This window comes from Belonocnema kinseyi, chromosome 3, assembly GCF_010883055.1.
Source record: "Belonocnema kinseyi isolate 2016_QV_RU_SX_M_011 chromosome 3, B_treatae_v1, whole genome shotgun sequence".
Taxonomy (NCBI): domain Eukaryota; kingdom Metazoa; phylum Arthropoda; class Insecta; order Hymenoptera; family Cynipidae; genus Belonocnema; species Belonocnema kinseyi.
The window spans coordinates 49210695-49226805 of NC_046659.1; the positions used below are offsets into that span (position 1 = coordinate 49210695).

The 16111-nt window shown below is 35.8% G+C and overlaps 1 protein-coding gene across 2 annotated transcripts in view; it reads right to left on the minus strand.

Moving 5' to 3' along the window:
- The window catches only part of LOC117170117 (alpha-tocopherol transfer protein-like), a 338103-nt gene that overhangs the window by 231084 nt on the left and 90908 nt on the right, over window positions 1-16111 (minus strand). The window lies entirely within an intron of this gene.

Here is a 16111-nt window from a genome sequence, read left to right on the forward strand (position 1 = left end):
GGCGAAATAGACAAAGTTATGGTAAAGAAGGGGATAAGAGAGGGATTAATAAAGAGAGTATCAGAAATTTTTAGAGAGACAAGAAGCAGGGTAAAGGTAGGAAAGCAAGTAGGAGATAGTTTCTGGTTGGTGACTGGTGTGAGACAAGGGTGTCCTCTGAGCCCACTTTTATTTAATTTATTAATATCAGACTTGGAAGAAGAAATTAGGAGAAAGGGTTGGGGAGGAGTTAGGATAGGGAAGGAAAAGATATATACACTGGTATACGCAGACGACATAGCGTTGATGGCAGAGGATGAAGAAGGGATGGTGGGATTAATTACAGGATTAGAGAAATACTTAGATGGGAAAAAGCTGAATGTAAATGTAGAAAAGACAAAGATAATGAGGTGTAGAAAAGGAGGAGGAAGGAAAAAAGAATGGACAGGGAGATGGAAAGGAATAAAGTTAGAAGAAGTCAATGAGTATAAATATTTGGGATGTATCTTGCAGACGAATGGAGATCACACAGCTCATGTAAGAGAAAGATTAATTTTTTAAAAATAGAATAGGGAAATTTTCTACTAAAGAGGTTAACCTAAAACCAAAAAAATAATTTGTTTACAAAGTAGTTCAACTTTTAACCAAGCTTCTGAATTCCTAACAAAACAAGATGACTTTTTACAAAATAGTTGCATTTTTTACAGAATAATAAAATAGTCTACTGAGTACTAGAATTTCTAACCAAACGAGATAAATTCCGAACCACAAATATAATAGTAGACTTTCTACTAAAAAGCATTTAAGAGAAAAAACGAGAAAAAGGGGTTTCTTAACCTTTAGAGGGCCGGCAATTTGGGAGGAAAATCGATCTCAGAAAATTGGTCTAATAGTTATCTTATATCATCCATTGATCATAGACAAAGTCTCGATCAGGGGGTGAGCCAATATATTGGCTTGCTGGTCCTGTACGGAACAGCCAATGTTAAAAATTGCGAATTAGAAAAAAAATTGTTTTTTGGAATAGTTTATAAGCTTATTACGTCATATAAAGTAAGCGAGTCTCACGATAAGAATCTGTACCTCAAAGCCTACAGAGCTTTGAAGAATTTAATCTTTAATCATACTTATTTAAATAAAAAATTGAGAATATGAACACGCATATAAATACTGCGATCTGAATAGATCTTTTTGATAAAGTTTCATACAAGCATTCCAAATTCAATTTTGAAAATATGGAGTTCTCAATTTAAAAAATCTAGACATAATGTACATAAATAGTAAGATACATAAATTTCTATAGAATATTATCTAAAAATTCGAATAAATTAAAAAATAATTTTATTATACAATTTTATCGTTAAGTTATAATTTATTTAATTCATAATTAGTTCAACAACATGAAAATATAAGAATTATTGTTTACTTAAATTAATAATCTTGAGGGAGGCGGTAGTCATTCCTATAAAATTTAACTCTACATCTAAAAGCTCCAAATCGCTAATTCTATATGCGAGAATGCTATAAAATCGTATTTATTAAAAAATTAATCATTGTAATTTTCAACTCAATATGTTTATTAATTAAAACTTTTAATTTTTTAAATAAATATGACTGTGTATAAAATTGTCGCATTATACACGCGAACATTTTATTCTCGTTTGTTGAATTTTCAAATGTATAGTTCCAGTAAGTATGGAATCTAACTATCAACGAAACGCGCGGGTTTCTTTTTTATGATTTACAGAAGTTTTTAAACATTTACATACTTTTCTTTATAGTTTGTATTTTTTTTTATAATTTGTTTTTTTCGGTAAAAAATTATTTTTTTGTTGTTGAAAATTCATTTATTTGGTTGAAAATTACTTTTCTTAAGGCCATGTGATGAGTGTAACAGCTGATCAAGTCAGCCCTAAGATCAATATTTTTTTACCCATATTGAAAAATAAAAGTTTAGATAACGTGGACATTTTTTTCGGGAAATGTTAATAAATATTAAAGGATCGTTTGTGGCCTTGCAAAGAGTTGGAGGAAGAAGAAAGTTTATTTATGCAAATAATGATTATCGACGGACACATTTAGATTTTACAGCAGAAGTTTGACTTTTAACTTTCTCTGATGGTAATCATGCAATCTGTTTTACCCACAGACCCCTAGAAGTTTGAAGTTGTCATGGACATAGGAAACAAGAGACTAGGCATGTCATTGCATGTCATTGCGGGGGTGATGCAATGAGGGTGGAGGTCCGCCACCTTTTGAAGTCGCGCGGCAAACATGGCAGCGCCCACATGTTTATATTTTCATTGATAGTTTGTCGGCAAAAATGCTCGTGCGCATAATCAAATGGCACATCGTAAGATGGCGGCTCTCCCCACTCATGGAATTCTCCCTTCTCCCGTGGATTCAACCCCGCTCGCCCAAGTTAGGATGGCATGCCTAGTCCCGTGTTTCCTATGTTATGCATTCTGTTTTACCCACAGACCCCTAGAAGTTCGAAGTTGTCTACTCGCTGCGCTAGTGCTGCTTTGAAACAGCTGATACCAGACTGATACGTATGTCAGACCAAATATGTTTATTTGCATTTCAAATGCAAACATCAGTTTTTGCATCATTTGTGCATAATGTTCGTGAGCGATTTTTGTTGTTTTGTCCCACTTTGATAAATATAAACCTCATAACTAGCCCATTGACAACATTGCAAATTGCTCGCAGGGTTTGACAACAGCACGGTCGGTATTTCTCCAAAATAGAAATTAAAAAAAAAACTTTTTTCACTATTCTAATTATTCAAGACCGGAGACAAATTCTTGCATGCCTTCTACTTATCGTGCCAAAGTTTTAACACAATGTCTCATTCCGTGTGGACGTAAGTTGGGAAAGAAAACTTCCACTGGTATTTTCTTCAAAAAAAAAATTCTTCTCAAAATTTTCACCGGAACAAAGCAGAGACATGGACTTTATTACCTCCTCTTTCATTTCCCAAACTTTCAGAGCAATACCTCATTCCGTTTAGACGTAAGTTGGGAAATGGAAATGGCCTTAAAGTAAAAATCAATTTTTTATGCCAAAAATTTTAATAAATTTTTTGTCGAAACTCTTTAGTATTAAGGAATTTTTCGCAGCACCATTGTTATAAACAATCCTTGTGACAAAATATATAAAATTTAAGCTTTTTTCAAATTATATTTTCCTGTAATAGTCAGAATGGCTTCAGTTATTCCTTCAAATAATAAATATTTAATAATATTTGATAAAATATAACAATTCAAATTTTGATAAACAAATTAGATAAACAAATTTAAGATTTTGATCAAACATTCCATTTTAATATTTTGCCACCAGAATTATTTATAACAATGGTTATTATCAACTTTTAATTAGTTTTGTAATGAAATGTCATTCCTGCATTAATTTTTTACTCATACTAAGACTATTTTCTAATTTCTTCATCAAATTTGTTTATAATTAATAAATGGAATAATTACCAAATTATTTGTATTCCATGAGCCCCTAAATATTCATTTAAGACAATATAAACTTTACCTGGACAGTTATTAGAGCGTAAAAATGATTAAGTACAAAATTAGAGTTTTTCCATACTTTAATAACAAAATTATTAATAAGAAAATAGAGTTGACAAAAGTTCAGAGCGTCAAGCTCTTAAGAATTAAATTAATGTTAATTTAAAACAACAAAATTTAAAATCGAATCAAACTTGAAGGCTTTGGACATTTTTGAACGAAAAAAGTGCATTTCCTCCCTGGACCTCAATGGTAGGGCGCAACAGAGTGCATACACAATATTTCTTTTAAACGACCCCTGTAACATAAAGCAGAAGACGCCGGTGAGAGCCGTCCAGCTTCGAGATCAATAGAAAAAGGTCGCCTGGGGATCGGACAGGCTGCGGTACCCTGAGATTGTCTTAAGCCAAATTCTTATTATAAAATTTGTATTTTATATTTTCAAGTATTTATTATTTGCCGGCCTAGTATTGGCTATTCGATGGACTTGTTCGACGGGAGAAGAGTGTGGGGGCAAAGTAGTTGGTTGGCGCGTTCTTCTGATTAAGTGGCATGGGGGGATCGGGCAATTTTCGGCGGAAGCACCGTCTGCAATTAGTTGCTCGAACTATACACGTGCCGCATCTAGGCTTATAATATCTTTGGTTGTTTCCGATATTTCGCGAGTCAGTGATCCCAACTTTGGCACGTTGAGCTACTGCGCTTGCAATTTAAACCGGGTATAATTTACAATTATGGAACCTTACTTGGTCATGGCATGATATATAAGGCAACAGCCAGTCTTAAGCCAACGTTAATAATAAGAAGAACAATTATGGAAATTAAAATAAATAATTTTTATAAATTGCACATAAATATTAGAAAAAACATAATTTGTGATTTTAAAGGAAAAAAAAAATAATAATGCAAAAACCTTGGTTAATGAAATATAAATTCAGGTTTTAAATTTAAATAAAATATGCTATTATTTTCAAAATATACGCATTTTTGTTTTATTTTAACCTTAAATGACAAATTTAGGTAATATCTGATATTCATTTGCAATTTATAATAATTATCTATTCTAATTTGAATAATTGTTAATTATACCCGGTTTGAATCGCGCGCCAATAGCGACTAATGAGTGCCGCTGCGGCAGGCAAGCGCTGTAGCGCAACATGCCAAAGTTGGGATCACTGCTCAGAGTGCGCTCTGAACTTGCGGCGGTGCTCATTCTATTTTATGCATGCGTTTGAATTTCTTGGCGTTTGAATGCGCATGAATGCGAACATTGTAAGTGGCGTCAAAGATATATCTTTGGTGGCGTCCATGTTTGTAAGAACATGCTAGAATAATGATAGAATAATAGAATAAATAGAATAAAATAGTCAATAGAATAAAAAATTCGATAGAATAAAATTAAATTCGTCATGATTGATCCATATTGCAATGCAAAACTGCTTTTATGGGCATATTCGCTGAGGCCCGATGTGGTGTCTGTTTAAAAGCGGGCCAATATCATTCAAAACAGTTTGAAACGTTTGGCGAGTCGGTCGAAAGTGTGCTTTAAAATCTGCAAATAGAACCAAATTTGCACGTCACATGAACATTCTATTATTTCTATCAAAGTAATCAATTTAAAGAAAGAAAGAATGTTCGCTAATCCAAAAATATTAAAACAACATATTTTCGACGCTGATAAGAAGATGGAGTTGGTACAAGAAAAAGGTTTGGTTTCTATAGAAGACACAACATATGTTTTTTCGCCCAAATATCAGCGTTAATTTTACCAAAGAATTTCTGAACTAAATAGAAACTTAGTTAATTAACGGTAACAAACTTTTTGTTCCTTTCACTAAATGCTGGTTGACTAAAACACAATTTCATAGAAATAACCAACGTTTATTTGCATGACAAATTATCCCAAACAAGGTTCTTCTGTAGGCCTAATTTTACTACTTACTTACTTAATAAATACTAGCAATAAATATTTTGTAAATACCATGTGGTAATCATTTTTTAAATAGAAGTGTAGATGTGGCAGAATACGTCAAGTGTCCCCACCTAAAAGTAATTTCTTTAGATCGGGTAAAAATTTGACTGAATTATTGTCCTAGTGGACCTAGAATTATACACTAAACTATAGCTTTAATGATTTACCGGTTATCAATATACAGGCGCATGAAGTTTTCACTTTTTCACGCTTTTCTTACATTCACGCTAGTGTAACTTCTTTTAGGATGAGGCGATTGGTCTTTTGTTATAGAAGTTTGGAAAAATCGTTTCATACGCTTTAAGACTATTATAACAATATAATTAAAAAAAATTATAAATATTTTTTTGAAATCTAAGTTGAAATTAATTTTTGAAAAAAAACATATTAAAGAATTTTTTTCTATTTCAAAAAATAGTTTTTTTATACTTTTTGAAATCATGTACAATAAAAAGTGGGCCGGAAATTGGTTCTTCCTCAGAATAAAATGTGTACGCCTATTCTGAATCAAATATAAGGCGTAAGATGAAATATATAACATAATTTATATATAATACTATATTTATATATTTAAATTTGACCAAGAAAAAATTTGCGGCCCCCTTTAACCCTAATGATTTCAAACAGTATAAAAAAATACATTTTTTGAAGTAGAATTTTTTTTATAGTTTTTTTCAAAAAATCAGTTTAAATTTTGACCGACCAAACTTTGGTTTTTTTACTAACAGGTTGTCAATATACAGGGGCCTAAAGTTTCCACGCGTTTCTTCACCTTCACGTTTGTGTAACTTCTTTTAGTATGATCCGATTAGACTTTTCTTATAATGGTTGGAAAGCTCTTTCAACTTACTTAAAAATTATTATAAGGATATACTTTTTTAATTCAAAATTGAAATTGATTTGCTGAAAGAAACCCATATTTAGAATTTTTTCTATTCCAAAAAATAGATTTTTTTATACTCTTTTAAATCATGTAGAATAAAAAGTGGGGAAAAAATGTTTTCTTGGTCAAATTTAGATTTTTACGCTTGAGGGTATCACGTTAAACTTTCGCAGCGCTCGGGCACGAATACTGTCATCTCTAATGTGCCCTAAAATTATAAGTGACTTTCTTAAGATGATTATTTGTGAAAAAGTAAAATAAATTACTATACATATTTTATTTTATTCGGAATTTGACCAAGAAAACATTTTCGGCTCACTTTTCATTCTAAATCATTTCAAAAAGTATAAGAAAAGCCACTTTTTGAAATAGAATTTTTTTTAGATATGGGTTTAAAAAAATCAATTTGAATTTTGATTTTGAAAAAAAGATATAAAACTATGGTGTCAATAAATCGTTTTAATAGTCTTAAAGTACTTGAAAAGAGCTTTCCAAAACACTATAATAAGGGTCCAATTGAATCATTCTAAAAGACGTTACACTAACGTGAAGGTTAGAAAACACGTTAAAAAGTGATTAACAAATTATGCTATGGTTTGGTGAATTAATGTAAGTCCACTAGGACTATATATTCCAGCCAAGTTTCAGCCCGATCCAACAAAGTTCATTTTAGTTGGGAACACTTGAAGTGTTGTGCCGCATATAAGAGTTTGTATGCATAAGGCACAACTATTTAATATGATTATTTGAAGCAAAAATTAATTAAACAGTTTTTACTTCTGTATGTGTGTATAAATAAGGGGCAGAATACGTTAAGTATTCTAAACTGAAATTAATTGTTTGGATCGGGTTGAAACTTGGCTGGAATATAGTCCTAGTGAACCTATAGTAATCCACCAAAACCTGTGGGTAATTATCAACTGGTTGTCAATATACAGGGGCCTGAAGTTTTCATTTTTCCACTTCAAAACTGATTTGAGACATGACAATGTCTTACTTTTATGCTCTTAGCATGGTGATTCTAACTCAGCGTAAACTTTTCTCTAAAAGTACCTTTTTTGACTGAGAAATGAGACTATTAACAAAGCGCGAAGGATTAAAATTGAATTAAAAACTTGTAATTAATAAATCGCGTATATTCGATTAAAAAATTCAGAATATATGGGTTTAGACGAGTATACACCACAAAAATTTTCTTCAAAATAATTAAAATTGTAATTTTCTATGAGTATCTCCTAAGCCGTTATGAAAGAAGTAAAAAGAAACAACACTTTGGTTATAGTCGTGAAACAAGTATAATAGAAATAAAAATTCGTAAGTGAAAGGCAAATGCAGGATTTCGCCGGGAGCGGGTGCTAATCTGAAAAATTGCACCCGCTTCCAGCGAAGTTGCGGTAAAATTTCAGCCACAACCGCGTCTCACGACCGTGAGATAGGTGGTTACAGTGTGTAAAGGAATCAATATGACGATCCAGCAAAAGCCTCGTGCACCCTAAGAACACGGAGCGACACAAGGAAAACCGCCTTCTGCATTTTTCCCGCAAGTGTTCTAGCATATTGTTGACACGCAGGGATGCTTTTTAGGCCATTACCAAGTGAAAGCTTGGCACCTCCAAGAGCGCCGATGATAAGGGCGATCAATCTAACAGAATATTCCGGGTACAATCGTTGCAACTCCCTTATAAGGTCTCGATACCCCTCTTTCTTATCATTCTCCTTGGTTATGATGTTTCTGTCAGCTGGTGCCGAAAATGCGATAACAAACATGGTTCGCTTCTCGAAGTCAAGAAGAACCATGTCAGGCCTCGAGTGAGCAACAAAAAAAATTGTTGAGGATACAAAGTTCCAGTATATGCGGCACATCCCATTCTCGACAATTGACTCAATTTCCCTAGGAGCATTTAGGGGAGCGATATTAAGGTTAATGCCGTAGGAGTGACAGAGGTGGTGATAAAGCACACTTAGTTCCGCATTGTGCCTTTGAATGTAGGTCGTTCCCGCGTGAGTTGGACAACTAGATAGTATGTGAGCTAAATGCTCAAGGTGTGCATGGCACGCCCTGCAGCTATCATCGGGAATGTCTCGGCTCAAAATGTGGCGACCGTATGTGAAGGTGGAAGTGACACCGTCTTGGCATGGAAAAATGAAACCCTCCGTACTAGACTTCAATCCGGGCGATTTAAGGAAAGCAGACGTTAGCTCACAAGACATTGACTGATCCTTCATATTTCTGTGGAAGATACCGTGAATCTTCTTATCGAGGAGCTGTTCATGAAAGTTTTTCTCTTGTGCTTTCTTAATCCGGGCTTTCAGGAGTGAGCACTCGAGATAGATAAGATTTGATGCATTTTACTAACCCCTAATACTGAAGACAAGTCCGAGTGCTTCAGCAGCCTCCTCCGCTGCTTTGTACAGAAACGCTCCTTTGCCCACTTCTTCGTGATTCCTGACCATTTTAAGAAGAGGGTCTCTTTCATTTGCAACTCTATGTGCTGTACCCAGAATAATCCTGTTGTGAAGACATTCAAAACTCAATATTCCGCGACCCCCTTGACGGCGTGAGATGTACAGTCGCGGAACGGAAGACTTAAGATGCATGCTTTTGTTCATGTGCATAACCTTCCTTGTCCCGATATCAAGAGAACTGAGCTCGTTCTTCATCCATGGAACTACTCCAAATGAATAGAGTAGTACCCGGACGGCAAGCATGTTCGTTGCAGATACCTTGTTCCTCGCCGACAGTTCGGAAGACCAAATCTGTCGGATGAGACGTTTGTATCTGCTTCGGAGTGTATCCTTTATAGATGTCACATCCTGAATGCGGCTCTGTGGCACGCCCAGGTATGCATAAGTCTCTCCAGCGCAAAGGTGTCGTATGGCGCTTCTATCAACGAACTCAGGATCTTCAGGGATTCCATTAAGTTTTCCTCGCTTCAAATAAGCCTTGGCGCATTTGTCTAACCCAAATTCCATTCCAATTTCATTAGAATATCGTTCGGCAATCCCCAGAGCTAGATGCAGTTGCTCTCTGTTTTTAGCATAGATCTTAAGATTGACCATGTAAAATACATGAGTGACCTTGTACTTTCGATCTGCAGGTTTGCCGCACAGGTACCCGTCGGAATGGCGAAGTGCTAGAGATAGTGGCAATAATGTGAGGCAAAAGAGGAGGGGGCTCATGGTGTCGCCCCGAAAGACACCTCTCTGAAAGGTGACCTTGTTAGTTGTCACACGATTGTTTCCAGATGAGATAGTAAATCTGGTTTTCCAAAGCGGCATCAATCTCTCTATGCACCCAACTATTTGCGGATGAACCTTTAAGATTTCCAAAAGACGGATCATAAGTCTATGGGATGTCGAATCGAAAGCTTTCCGATAATCAATCCAGGCCATCGATAGGTCACGTTGGTAGAATGCTGCATCTTTGGAGACATATCTATCGATGAGCAGGTTCTCCGGACATCCAGGTACGCCTTTCTTTGAGCCTCGTTGTTCATACATTTCTTGCCACACACGTTCAATTTCCCGAACAATCCATCATTTAGGATAGCTGTGAATATCTTATAAAGCGTGTTCAGACAAGTTATTGGCCTGTAATTCTTCGGGTCAGTTAAGTTGCCTATTTTCGGCAGAAGTATTGTGCGTCCTTCCACCAACCACTCTGGGATCGGCTCTTCGGACTTCAAATATGAGGTGAAAATACGGGCCAAATGCTGATGGGTTGAAGAAAACTTCTTCCACGAGATGGTTTTGATACAATCTGGTCCCGGTGCGGAATAGTTCTTCATCCCTCTCAATACTTTTTTCAACTCCTCTTTAGTAATGGGTGGGCATTCTTTATCAGGTGTTATGAGGGCAACACATAACTCCTTGAAGTTCTTTATATTTTCTAAGTCTTCGTCCAGTCTATGCTGAACTTCGTAGACTTCTCTCCAAAATACGTCGACCTCCTCTGGTTTGGGTGGGTGTTCGACAGTAACTGGAGGGTCTCGGAAGAGTCAAGATGGCTCAGAGAGAAACTGTTGATTTTCTCTGACCCACCTCTCCCTTCGCTCTAGACTTCTCTTAGCGTCAGATAGTATCCGTATTCTCTCAACAATATGCTGTCTGATGGCCAGCAGCTTTGACTTGTTAAGTGTGTGATAACGGGTGCGGAGTTCGCGCGCGAACTTTCGAACCTTGGCGGTAAAATTCCTGCCAGATGTGATGTAGTCAATCACACACTGAATGCGGGACGCGTACTGTCTTGCCAGCCTATCTTTATGGCAAGTTGATGCATTCGTCTTGTGGTCTTATGATCAGCCGTTGGTTTTGTTTTACGGTTCGCATCGGCCAAAGCTCTCGCTGCATTATACACACAATAATTGATAGCCAAGAGGTCGGATTCTCCGGAAAAATGTCCACGAAGCTCGTCATTCATTTCAGCCAGATCTTTAGGCTTGAGAGAAACCTTGGTGTTGATGTTTCTCCGGGTCGTAAAGCATCGCTCTTCATCTATTGGATGCCTGCCCGCGGTTAGTCTTAGTGTTGCCTCTCTTTTTCTTTTGCCAGCTTGTTCTAGCTGTGGCAGAGTAGGCGTTCCGCTTACATAGCCCCTTTTGCGGAGTAGTTCAGCATGGTTCCGCAGACGTTGCTGCGAAAAGTGAAATTGCTCCGAGTGTTTCTCGCACCACAAAGCATGCAGCCGTGCCATGTAACCCCGTTCAGGGGCCACACTCGCATCGTAGCACTCTAGCAAGTCGTGATTCAGTCGCTCCGTCCACCCAAAGATTGCGAGATCCCGCCGATCCATCGCATTGAATCCATTTTCATTGGCTCCTCCAGCTCTAGATTGGTCGGCATTGTTGGCCGACCCATTGTCGGGATCCCTGCGCATTCTGTTGTTTTGAACCGCACTTACTACAACTATGTTTGGTGTTGTCATTGTTGTTCCCACGAGAAGCTAGGGAAAGGGGTTCGTCCACCCTTGTAGAGCCCCGCATGCAAGGATAAGGCTGCGTACTCTGAGAGGTCGCCGGTATCCCAAAGTCACCGTTCTAGACACCTCACCCAGGTGCCATTCAGCTTTCGGCACGGTTTTGACACCTCCGCTTGGGGGTTAATTCCTTCGGGACCACCACTGGACAATTGTCCGCGACTGCCTATTTAGTTTTGTAACTATATTCAGCAGAAACCCTTGATACAGAGACCCTCTATCTGCAGCCCGAGGACGCGTTCAGTGGCTTTGTCGCAGGCCCTTCGGTTTGATTCTAGAGGAATCAAAACCGAACCGAATATATACTAGGCAGTCTGATAAGTACCTGAAAATTCTAAGAGATGGCATTAGTATTCACTAATGTGAACCATTTTCGTCGAGCTTGATCCTTCAAATGACGCCTGTCAAAAGTTCAGCCATTTATGTTTACACATTTACAAGTTACAGCACTGAGAAGCGATTAACCTCCGAGTTTTTTTTAATATGGAAAAATCTGAGTTTCGAGTTTTGATCAAACACTACTATCTTCGCAAGAAAACGATATCCGAGACCAAGACCAAGCTGGATAAGTATTACCCGAACTCTGCACCGTCGATTGGAACGATTCATAAGTGGTTTACCGAGTTTCGTTGTAGCCGTACGAGCACAGTTGATTCTGAACGATCTAGGCGCCCAAAAGAGGTCACTACACCAGAAAATGTCGAAAAAATCCATGATATGATGTTGAATGATCCCAAAGTGAAATTGAGAGAGGTAGCTAATGCTGTAGGCATATCATTGGAACGTGTGGGCAATATCGTGCATTCAGTTTTGGGCATGAAGAAGCTCTGCGCGCGATGGGTGCCGCGTTTGATCACAGTGGACCAAAAACGAATTCGTGTGACAACTTCCCAGCAGAATTTGGCATTATTTTCGCACAAGTCGACCGAGTTTTTGCGACGATTCATAACCATGGATGAAACCTGGATCCACTACTACACTCCTGAGTCAACGCAACAGGCAAAACAGTGGGTTCCACCGGGCCAAAGTGCTCCGAAGCGTCCAAAAACGCAACAATGAGTCGGAAAGGATATGGCCTCCGTATTTTGGGATGCACATGGCAAAATATTTGTGGACTATCTTGAAAAAGGTAAAACCATAACCGGAGCTTACTATTCATCATTATTGGACCGATTGAAAATCGAAATCGCCGAAAAACGACCGCATTTGAAGAAGAAAAAACCGCTTCATGATCACGACAATGCGCCTGTTCATTCATGCTTAGTTGAACAAGCAAAATTGCATGAAATCGGCTGCGAATTGGTTCCTCAGCCACCGTATTCACCAGACCTGGCCCGCAGCGACTATTACTTGTTCCCTAACCTGAAGAGATGGCTCACCGGAAGCATTTTTACTCAAATGAGGGGCTCATAGCTGAAACTGAGGCGTATTTTGGAGAACTTCCGATCGAGTACTTTTCGGACCGTATCAAAAAGTTAGAAAATCGTTGGATAAAGTAAGTAGTATAAATATATATATTAGGGTGACTCAAAAAATCAGATTCGAGAAATTTTAACGGGCTTTTTGGCCAAATCGTTCTCATAGGCGAATAAATGTATGCCTATTTTTTTATTTGCAAAACAAAATATTTTTAGAACTTGCTCTGAGGCTTCAAAGTTTCCTGATTTGATGTAAAGAAATCCTTACACCAGCTACAGGTTTAACCCAGAGAGCAGGTATAGATTTATTAACTTATTATTACTCTGCCATTCCACTCATTGTCAATCACCGCAGCGTGGGATGGCAGAAAATACGGTGTACAATGAGAGGGCCGACCGAGGGTCAACTTTTTTTGCAGTTGTCTACCTGCAGTCTCTTCAGCCGGTGTTCAACTTAAATGCTTCATTTTTCATAATCTTTCCTTACGTTTTACTCAATTTAAATTATATTTTATATCATTTTTTTAGAAATCTATTTTCAATAGTCTAAAGAATGTCTCTCTGAAATGTCAAGTTACACAAGTATATCTGAGGGTCACGATGAGCCTCCAAAAATTTCCATTATATGCCATTTTTGATATGCCTAAATCTTTTGCATAATATTTCTGAGATATAAAATTGCGATAAATGCAACATTCATTGATAAGTTTTAAACTCCGTAAGATATAGAAAAGGCCAGAGCGAGTCCTAAAAATATTTTTTTTCGAAAATAAAAAAATAGGCTTACATTTATTTGCCTACTAGAACGATTTAGCCAACAAGCCCGTTAAAATTTCTCAAATGTGATTTTTTGGGCCACCGTAATATATATATATATTATACTTTTTTTCTGATAGTCAAAATTGACGTTGATTTTTTGAAAAAAAAAACATTGAAAAAAATTCGATCATCCTAAAAGAAGTTACACGAACGTGAAGGTGAAGAAAAGCGTGAAAAAGTGAAAACTTCAGGCCCCTGTATATTGACAACCGGTTAATTAATTAACCTATGGTTTGTTGGATTAATGTAGGTCCACTAGGACTTTCTCTTTACTCATTTACGACAATTCCAGGTATACGAACAAAATCGGTATTGAAAGCTACACTTTAACAGCAAATCATGAAAAAATGCAACAATTCTGCAATGTTTTTCATGAAAATTACAGCAGCATTCATAACACCTGCAACTTGCACCAATTCTAACCAATAAGATTACCCACAGTCACCATCTTACAGTTTCCCGATTTAAAAAGTTTGATCACCCCGATTCTATGTTTAAAAAGCTTTTTACTTCATTATTTTACGAAAAACAGTAAATGACTGTGGCGAAGTGTGCTAAATTGCTGTAGAAATTTAAAACAGAAGGGAAAACACGGGATTCAGAATTGCTCAATATTTCTCACGTTATCACTGGATGTTCGAAATTTTTTAAAACTTTTTAATGCAAGTCTTCTTACCCGGAAAATACACATCGTGAAAGGTATGTGTAATTCAGTATCTGAAAAAATAGGTGATCTTTGTAGAATCAATATTGTCAATAAATATTCATTTTGTTGGTATCAAACGTGTATCGTGTAAAATGACATTTTCAGTAATTAATGCGATTACTAGTGATTACTTCGGGTGCAAATGAATAGGTTTATCTGTTCGTGAACAGTCCGCACAAACTAATCAACATTCTATCACAAAAACAGCTCATTGCTTATCAATTTACTACCTTATATACCACATTTTCTTCAAATGATTGAACAAAGGTGATTTACAGACAACAGGTTAAATGAGAAATTCAAAATAATTTTAAATATTTAATTCTTCATAAATGTACACAGACTCAAGCTTCACTTATTTTCTTATTAAAATAGCCCTCATTTCGGTGAGAAATTTATTGTGTATTTAATTTTTCATTGTAGTAAATGAGATTTATGAATTGGAAGAGGTGCAGTTTTCACCATAAAACTACTTCAGCAATTTCTAATCAATTTGTTACAAATCTGAATAAATAAAACGAATAACTTTCTTACCACGAGAAAAAATGTTTGCTTTTTAGCATTTAAAAAAATTTATATTTCGTGTAACGCACGCTACTAAATATATTATTGACCTTCTTGTACCGAAGATCTTTATATTGCTGTTTCAAATGCTTACAATGTAATAAATCTAGATGTTGAAAAAAATTAAAATGGTAAATTTTTTTTCATTAAGCTAAGTATAAAATAATGTTAGTTTTTATATTGTTGATTAAATTATTATATTATGACGTTAAACTCATGTCAGTATGAGGGTCAGAAAAATTGAATGAATTTATTTAAAGTTTCCCTGACCCTAACGCCAAGTATAGCTTCATTTAAGCATCAATGTAGGGTCAATTCAAGATAACAAGGACGTGTAAGCGGACGCATTTTATCAAGAGAATTTTAAAATTATTATTTTGTAGATGTATTATCATTTTTTAAGATTATTTTTAACTCTAGAAGTTTTAATCAGTGATATTTCATTGTTCATGAGCAAGAAATCAAACTGAAAAAAATGTTCATTCTTAGTATATAAAAACCATATTAAAGCAATGGGACTTACCATGCTTAAAATGCTGATTATATTTTTTAATAAACGCATGATAATTCTATAAATGCAAATTTTTTGCACTTCTTTACAGGTTTACACTGCACATTTTTTCTTATCTTAGACATAAAATTTGAATATACGAAAATTAATTAATAATATGTATTTTACTATAAAAGATATCCGAGTAAAAATTCTTCGAATTGGTTTTGACTTGAATTGGCCCCAATCAAGACGTCCTGAAGTAGAAATTTTCGAATTCAGCATGTCTGATTTTTGACACGGTGCCGGACTTCAATGTATGTCTTGGAGAGAAGTTTCTATTCTTGAAAACATATATTTATATCTTGAGTCGGATTTTTAGGACTCCAAGACGAGTGGTTTATATCTTCGAGTACATATCTGCTCTGACAAAAAGGGTCATTCCAACTATCATGAAAGCTAATCTTTGTTAATAAATAAACAGTTTTATATTTTTTTAACACACACACGTTTTTAATTAAATTTTAATCCTTCGTACTTTGTTATATATATATATATATATATACATACTACACACACATACACACATATATATATATATATATATATAACAAGGTGCGAAGGATTAAAATTAAATTAAAAACTTGTAATTAATAAATCAGTTATATTCAATTAGAAAATTTAGAATATATGGGTTTGGACGAGTATACACCTCAAAAAATTTCTTCAAAAAAATAAAAATTGTAATTTTCTATGAGGATCTCCTAAGTTGTTAGGAAAGAAG